General features: G+C 46.5%; 1 protein-coding gene across 1 annotated transcript in view; it reads left to right on the top strand.

Moving 5' to 3' along the window:
• The window catches only part of arhgap23a (Rho GTPase activating protein 23a), a 53,676-nt gene that overhangs the window by 1,840 nt on the left and 43,670 nt on the right, over positions 1-8,166 (top strand).

The following is an 8,166-nucleotide window of genomic DNA, read 5'->3' as shown; positions in this document are numbered from 1 at the left end:
GTGTGTGTGTGTGTGTGTGTGTGTGTGTGTGTGTGTGTGTGTGTGTGTGTGTGTGTGTGTGTGTGTGTGCGCGTTGAAGCGCAGTGTGTGTTTGCTCTCTCTCTCAGACACACAGTTGAGAGATGGCGGCTTGGGGAATGTGGGCAGGCAGGGGAAAGAGCAGCCAGGCTATAGTATACGGACACAGCTGGCGTAAACACACTGTCTGTGTACGGTAATGGCCTCTCGCAATACTGTGTACAGCATCAGTCCTGGAATCTCAGCCATCTCCCTCTGTAATTGTGTTGACCAGGATAGTAACACCAGTGCAACAGTATGTGGCTAAGGCCAGTTAAATGCCACAGCGATGATGTCATTCTGATGTTGCTCTAATGGCCAGGTTGGTGAGGCCTTAACGCACAGCACTCTCAGTATCTCTCTCTGATGGGAGTGGACACATTTTGATACAGCCAGTAGCCTGATAGACTTTACTGTTGCCTGTATGCCACTGAGTGTCGGGTTTAAGGAGAGTTTGGGTTATTATGGTTAGGATCTGTGGATGTATATGCTGAACAGAAATATAAACACAGCATGCAACAATTTCAACGATTTCAACGATTTCACTGAGTTACAGTTCACTTGGCAGCCAGGCCCAGCCAATCAGAATATGTTTTCCCCCACAAAATGGCTTCCTTACAGACATGGGACTAACACTTCACATGTTGCGTTTTATATTTTTGCTCAGTGTAGATTAAAAGCTCAGGTTAGACAATTGCATTGGTTGGTTCGACAAACAATGAGAAGATACTTATACAGATAGTTAAGTTGTGCTAGCCTAGGCCTCTCCAGTCCTACCTATTTCCCCCTGGGGTGTAGGTTAGAGACTGTTTTTGGGAGGATGGTGGGGGGGGTGGTATGTATTACTGGAGATTCATATTCAGCGGAGTTGCTCAAGGAGAAAACCCTGTTTAACTGATGTGACATCAACTGACTTGATCTGACAGAGGGCTCAGACAGGTTCTTGAGCAAACACACACACACACACAGAGACGTTCTTTTTTGAAGCTGTGCTTCAGGTATGCTGAATGACTGTTTATCCTCTGTTGTGAAATACTGTTTGTGCTTAAGAGGCTGTCATGGTGCGGCCGGCCTTTCGTCTGTACCGGCACACAGTCAGACGTTGGCTGTCATGCTAGTTTGATGTATTCCGGCTTGGAGAGGAGCCGGAGGAGAGACAACGATAGTGGGAGGGCCTTTGATATGCAGTAGATGATGTGGCCGGGCCCCTGGGTTTTTCCTGACTACCTGATCTGACCAGGAAGAACTATTGACCCTTAAAGTAGCAGTACTTAATCACTTCAGTGTGTGTCCCTTTCTCTTCTCCCGTCCCCCATCCACCCATCCGTCCAGCTCTCAGACCAGTGCTACGGAGCGGACAGTGGGTCTCTGGATTAAAAGCGTGTCAGCGTTTGTAACCTCTGTAAAGCTCCACTTTTCAAACGGGATGCAGCGCTCAGCTGTTTGAAAGACCATTGTTCCCCCAGTGTGTGTGTGTGTGTGTGTGTGTGTGTGTGTGTGTGTGTGTGTGTGTGTGTGATAGAGGTCTTTCAGGCATTCCTTTCCTTCACCATCAATTGCAACTAATATAGCTTAACAATCACTTCCTAACTGTATCATCTTTAGGCTGGGGATGTACTGTCTCATATGGACATGGATGTTAGAGTAGTGGTGCCCACCCCAATAGCAACACCATGCGGATGTGGTTATATAGACGAATAGGAATGATGGGAAATATTGTGTATGGTTTCCTGGTGTTTTCATTATGGTGCCTGTATATGTGCTAATTATCCTAATTAATGGCATGTGGCAGGGCTCCGTATTGCATAATTTGTGTATCATGATTAACCTATTCATGTGAGCTTGTCCTAGATATCACTACTATGTAACTACGGCTGTACACACCGTTTCTATTCATATACTGTCCATACTGTCTTTACACACCACTATATGTATGTACAGTATATTTATATACATATGTATATATTTATATTCCGGTCTCTGACATTGCTCGTTCTGATATATCTTAATTTCTTTCTTTTATTTTTCTGGATTATGTGTGTATTGTTGTATTATTGCTAGGTATTRCKGCACTGTCGTTGCTAGAAACACAAGCGTTTCGCTGCACCTGCGATAGCGTCTGCAAATCTGTGTACRYGACCAATACACTTTGATTTRATTTGAGAGAYCTAGGCAGATGTCAGAGAAGTGCAGAGTGAAATGCCAAATGTTCCCCTTTTGGATTGGCTAGACTAGAGAAAGGTTTCCTCATCTAGAARGTTGGTGAGAGAGTGGCCATKGAAAGACTATTAGATATAGCCTAAATACAGTCAGGTTTTACATAAGCTGACAGACAGATGTAAGTTTAACCAATGATGTTAGACCTCATGTCTGGAGTGTAACCTAGAGGCTGGAGTGTAACCTACTGTAGTTAGATGGAGACTTGTTGGGGGGGTGGGGGGTGTTTAGTGGAGAATAGTCAGGCAGTCACAGACGTCCCACACACTCATGGTCAGGCAGGCAGGCTGACAGGCAGTGGGAATCATCTCTGGCCCGGAGCTCCAGTCTCTGTGTGTTTGGGRTAATCACAGGGTTTGGTATTCTCAGCGCCGGGAGGGGCTGTGTGGTCGAAACCAGCGTGCTGGAACCTGTCTCGCACTTGGCCCAGCCTGCTCTCGCTCCTGCCCTCTCCACTCGCTCCTTCCCTCTCTCTATCATTCTCTTCTTCCATCGCTCTCCTCACCCCCTCCTTGCCAGTCCCCGTCAGTGTGTGTTTCAACATGCCTCAATCCAACCGCTCCCTCTGGAATTCCCTCTGGCTAGTCTCTTTCTCTCTCTCTTCATATCTTAAGCCTACTCTTTCATTTTCACTCTCTCTTTATTTTCCTCCCTTCTCTTCCCTCYCCCTCACTTTCATGCATCTCTCATTTAAACTTTCTCCCTTGTTATTCTCATGCCTCTCATCTGTTTATGAAATGTGGGAGAGTTGCTTGGGCATTGTGAAACGGTGAGAACAAGGTTACATCATCACCTATATGGAGAGCTGTGCATCGAGCGGGAACGAGGAGAGGAGGACAAAGAGAGGATGTGTTGTAATGGTCACTCCAGCTGGGATCATATGGCAATAATGTATATGTGGTGATGGTGGAAGGGAGGAAGAGGGGAGAGCGGTAGAATGGAAGGGAGGAGGGAGGGAGGGAGCGCAGACCCCCAACCCCCTGGGTTTTGTATTTATAGTGTACGCCTGGTTATCCCTCCTCTACGGCACCCACACTTCCTGTCCCCAGCCTGCCACTTCCTGTTGTTGAGCGGGCCGGGTGATTGGCCCTGCGAGGTCAGAGTAGTGTGGAGGGGGGAGGGGCACAGGAAGTGAAATATAGGGTTTGTGTTGGGGTAACCCTTACACACGTGGAACTAACCTATACGGATAGGGCTGAATTGAAATGTTTTTTTACAGAAAGAAATATGGAAAGCATATCCATAACCATGTAGCAATTCAAAGGGAACAGTTTGGAGATTATGGGGAAACGATAAGACCAAAGTGAGGACAGTTCATCTGACACAAGACTGAATCCAAACATTACACTATAGATTTTATGTACGTTTTACTTTTACTGTATTTTTGCCGCATTTGTTTATAACAAAATCTGAAAATACTCTGAAATACATTCAGTAACATGATAAGATATTCTGGAAAATGTGGTGTAGGTGCAACATAAGACATAAAAAGAACATAGGTTTGAGTGAGAGGACTAACTGGTGTCTTCCAAGTGGCCACATTCCTAAGTCATTTCAATACACTTTATGACTCAAAGAAGAGTCTTCAACTATAAGGTGCTTTTTGAGCTCTTCCTAGCTGTGCCGTTGAGAACTAGAGCAAGTACACTTGTAAGTTGTTCTGTTTTGGAACACAACCCTGCATCCCCGCGATCACAGAATTACCGGTGTTGTTTACGCAATCCAAAACGGTCCATTTATAAATCACAATGGAAATGTGAAGTGCAACTTGTCATGACATCCAAAGCAGTATTTATTATAACTTTCAACCTCTCATCTTTCAAAATACGTCAGAGTCCTCTTCATTTACAGCACTTCCCTCATTCAGACATCAACACATTTGCCAAAGGTTTCCCAATTAGTGGGAGAGATGGGGCCAACTTCATCACCGGGTGCTCAGGTTCAGAACGGCTGTCAGTCAAAACCCTTAAAGTGCTGTCGAAGTGGAGACCCCTGAGCTCTGATGTCATGGATAGCATGTTACGGTACAGCCACTGCGTTTCAATTCTAGGCATCTTGTTAGTGTCCACATCTGCATTTTCAACACGTATACTGGTACGAGTATGAAGGGCTACAGCCAACTGGGGCCAGCCGTCTCACCACTCACCTACTAGCATTAAAAACATATGGACACACACACACACACACCCTTCAGAGGAGAACACCGGTACAATGAAGTCACTGTACTTCCATAGAGAAGAGTCCCTAGGTATAGGCTCATTTACGTTAGGAAGTTGTCTCCCTCCCATTCCCTGTTTGGTCAGGTGGTTGTGTTTGAATGACATATGTGGGTTGGAGCAGCAGGCATCAGGGTGTTAGTTCTCACGTGTATCTGTCATGTTGGTATTTGCCTTCTTTGGGGAAAATGAGTGGAAATCTACTCAGAATCACCCTGACCCTTTCACGCCACGCTGGTGGCAAGGTGAACAAGGTCAGTCCTGATTGATTACAGCATTCCTTAATTGTCCTAGAGTTCCGTCCTGAGCATTCCTGAGTGAGCTCGGGACGGAACACCCATCCCCCGCTCCCCTCCGTCTAGACCTGGGCTCTTCCTGACAGCGCAGCAACCCCCAGACCCCCTAGTGTTATAGGACATTGTTGTGGTGCTGGGTGCCATGTGGGGACTGCCTGACCCTATGGGCCAGCCGTGCTCACCTCTCACCACTAGCATTAAAACATATGGATACGCACACAACACTATTGTCCGCCAGTCTCCCAGGACAGAAACAGACACATTCCTATTCTTGCCTGCAGGGGAAGTCACTAATGAAAGTAACCAGCAGCCATTAATGGTGATTCACTCTGAGGCCTGGCTCGTTGTAGGATGTCGTTTGACCTTTGTTCCAGTTCCATAAAGTTATGAACGTTTTCCTGGGAATACTTGGTGGAAGGAGGAACTGGTTAAGTGCTGATGGAGTGTTGACCATTGGAGTGACATTAAGTGATTGTTTTGGGGATATGACCTGAGTCTCACGTGTTTTATTCTCTCTCTCTGTCAACAGGCAAAGGGTGGAGAGAATGGTCTCTCCTCGGCCGGTGACAACCCTCGGCCTGCGATGGGGGCGGGAGGATGAGGGGGTCGGCGTTGGCTGGCAGGGTCCCCCGACGCTACTACTCCAGAAAGAACTCACAGGGCTTCGGCTTCACGCTGCGACACTTTATCGTCACCCCACCAGAGTCTGCCCTGCACACTACCTCAAGGTACCACCACTGGACACAAACATCAGACGTGACAACTGGGGCTTTAAAAGAATATCCACTCAAATCTACAAATTCCTATGATTTACATTGTTAAATAACGCTAATGTGTGAGAGCAACATATGTTGTGAAGAAAAATTGCATTCGTCGTTTATAATACATTAGGAAGCAAAAAACATACTTCTAGAAATCTGCAGAGCTCAAGTCGACTACAAAACCCACAATGCAATGCTCTCTCTAGAAAAGGCTGCTGGCTGGCTGGCTGGCTGGCTGGCTAGCAAAAAAATTGCTACACACCATAAGTACCAAAGTCAATATCAGCATGTGAAGTAGTTACAGTAGCTATTGTTAAAATCCTGAAACAAACTGCACTATCAATTTTGCCATTTTATTAGGATCCCCATTACCTGTTTCGAAAGCAGCAGCTACTCTTCCTGGGTCCACACAAAACATGAAACATGACATAATACAGAACATTAATGGACAAGACCAGCTCAAGACAGAACTACATTAATTTCAAAAGGCACACGTAGCCTACATATCAATACATACACACAAACTATCTAGGTCAAATAGGGAGAGGCGTTGTGCCGCGAGGTGTTGCTTATTTATTAGTTACAATATCACCATGTTCGAACATGGTAGAGATCGCGTTTCTAGCGCAAAGCTGTGCGAGTCCGGTTTGCTATGCAACTCGAGAAACAGGTTTGTGCCATGTAGTTGAAGAAGAAAAGGTTATTAATTTGGACGGTGCACTGTGAACTTTGAGACATTTCAACAATTATGACTTTGTTGTGAGATATAGAGAGATGGATGTGTTAACAGTATAAACTTTACGGCGTCCCCTCGCCCCAACACGGGCGCGAACCAGGGACCCTCTGCACACATCAACAACTGACACTCCACGAAGCGTCGTTACCCTACGCTCCACAAAGCCGCGGCCCTTGCAGAGCAAGGGCAACACTACTTCTAGGTTTCAGAGCAAGTGACGTAACTGATTGAAACGCTATTAGCGCGCGTACCCGCTAACTAGCTAGCCATTTCACATCCGTTACCACTCACCCCCCTTTTCAACCTCCTCCTTTTCCGCAGCAACCAGTGATCCGGGTCAACAGCATCAATTGTAACAGTATAACTTTTAAACGTCCCGCTCGCCCCGACACGGGCGCGAACCAGGGACCTTCTGCAACCACATCAACAACAGTCACCCACGAAGCGTCGTTACTACATCATCGCTCCACAAAAGCCGCGACCCTTGCAAGAGCAAGGGGCAACTCACTACTTCTAGGTTTCAGAGCACAGTGACGTAACTATTGAAACGTTATTAGCCGTACCCCCCTACTAGTAGCCATTTTCACATCCGTTACATACACAAGTATGCCCTATTGGCTTATTTGGCGATATGGAGTGTAATTCAGGTAATTTTTTTAAAAGCGTCAATGAAATGTGATAGTTTGTTATCCCTATTTCCAGGGACGAGAACCGTATCATGATGAAGTATCTCGTCCACATTTCATTTCTAGGTGGATTATCCCTTTAAGACTGAGCAATCATATCACATGGGCAGTAAGCTGAGTCCAATCAGATCGCTGGGCAGTAAGACGGACCAATCAATCACAGGGCAGGAAGGTCGTAGATCGATCCGAACACAGGAGCAGTAAGGTCAAGAATCAGGACACAATGGGGACAAGCCAAGCATAGCCAATTAAATGCAGGGATTGAACAAGCGTAGCCAAATTAAAGTTTTTGGGTAGGCTCATAATGAGTTAATCAGATTAGGGACATAGACAGATGGATGTCATAAGAAGAGCCGTGTCATTAGAGTAGAGATGGATAAGCAAGTGAAGGACAGAAGGGGAAGGGTGATACACAACCTCCATACTCCTGTTAGGACCGATTTACAGAGAGAGAGAGAGAGAAAATTCCATTAAGCCTGTTTTGCTGTCTATAGACAGACCAATTCTACCACTGCCAGTGTACCTTTTGGCTCACGTATACCTGTTTCCAAAAGGAGGACACTGCTGTAAGAAACAGTACAGGGACAACAACGTGTGTTTTACTGAATATATACTATATCAGCCATTCAGCACCACAGATAACAATCTCATCAGAAAAACATCATCCCGGTGGGTGTTTTGTTTTGTTCTTGAGTTGTCGGGGCAGACAGAGCTACAGATGGTGAAATAGAGCATTGGGGGGATGGGGGGGGGGTTACACCAAAACAAGGGCCCTATTATGATGAACCTTCAACCCCCACCACAGCAGCTGCAGTGAGGACAAAATGGCACCCTATTCCCTATATTGTGTTACTACAGCCCTTCGCCCTGGTTAAAGTAGTGCACTATACAAGGAAAGGTGCCCATTTTGGGACACAGCTGTCAATAGTTCTGTTGTCCTGGGGGCCTGGGCCCCCCTGGTACCACTTTCATAATTACCCCCCAGTTCTGGACCGGCAGTACCATGCCCTCTACCAAGACCACCACGGAAAATGGCCCACTGCTTGCTGTCTGTTCCTGGTCCACAGGGTCACATTGCTGCTGTGAGGGGCAGCGAGTGCACAGAGAACGCAGCCCTCTGTCCCTACCCATCTGAAAGGGGCCTCAGGGGGGGGGTGACTGCCCTCATTAGGGCCCCATCCAAAGACCTGTTAATGA

The sequence above is a fragment of the Salvelinus sp. IW2-2015 genome, linkage group LG20, assembly GCF_002910315.2.
Source record: "Salvelinus sp. IW2-2015 linkage group LG20, ASM291031v2, whole genome shotgun sequence".
NCBI classification, from domain to species: domain Eukaryota; kingdom Metazoa; phylum Chordata; class Actinopteri; order Salmoniformes; family Salmonidae; genus Salvelinus; species Salvelinus sp. IW2-2015.
Note: the sequence above shows the minus strand (reverse complement) of the source record. Positions and strands in the feature narration are given on the sequence as shown.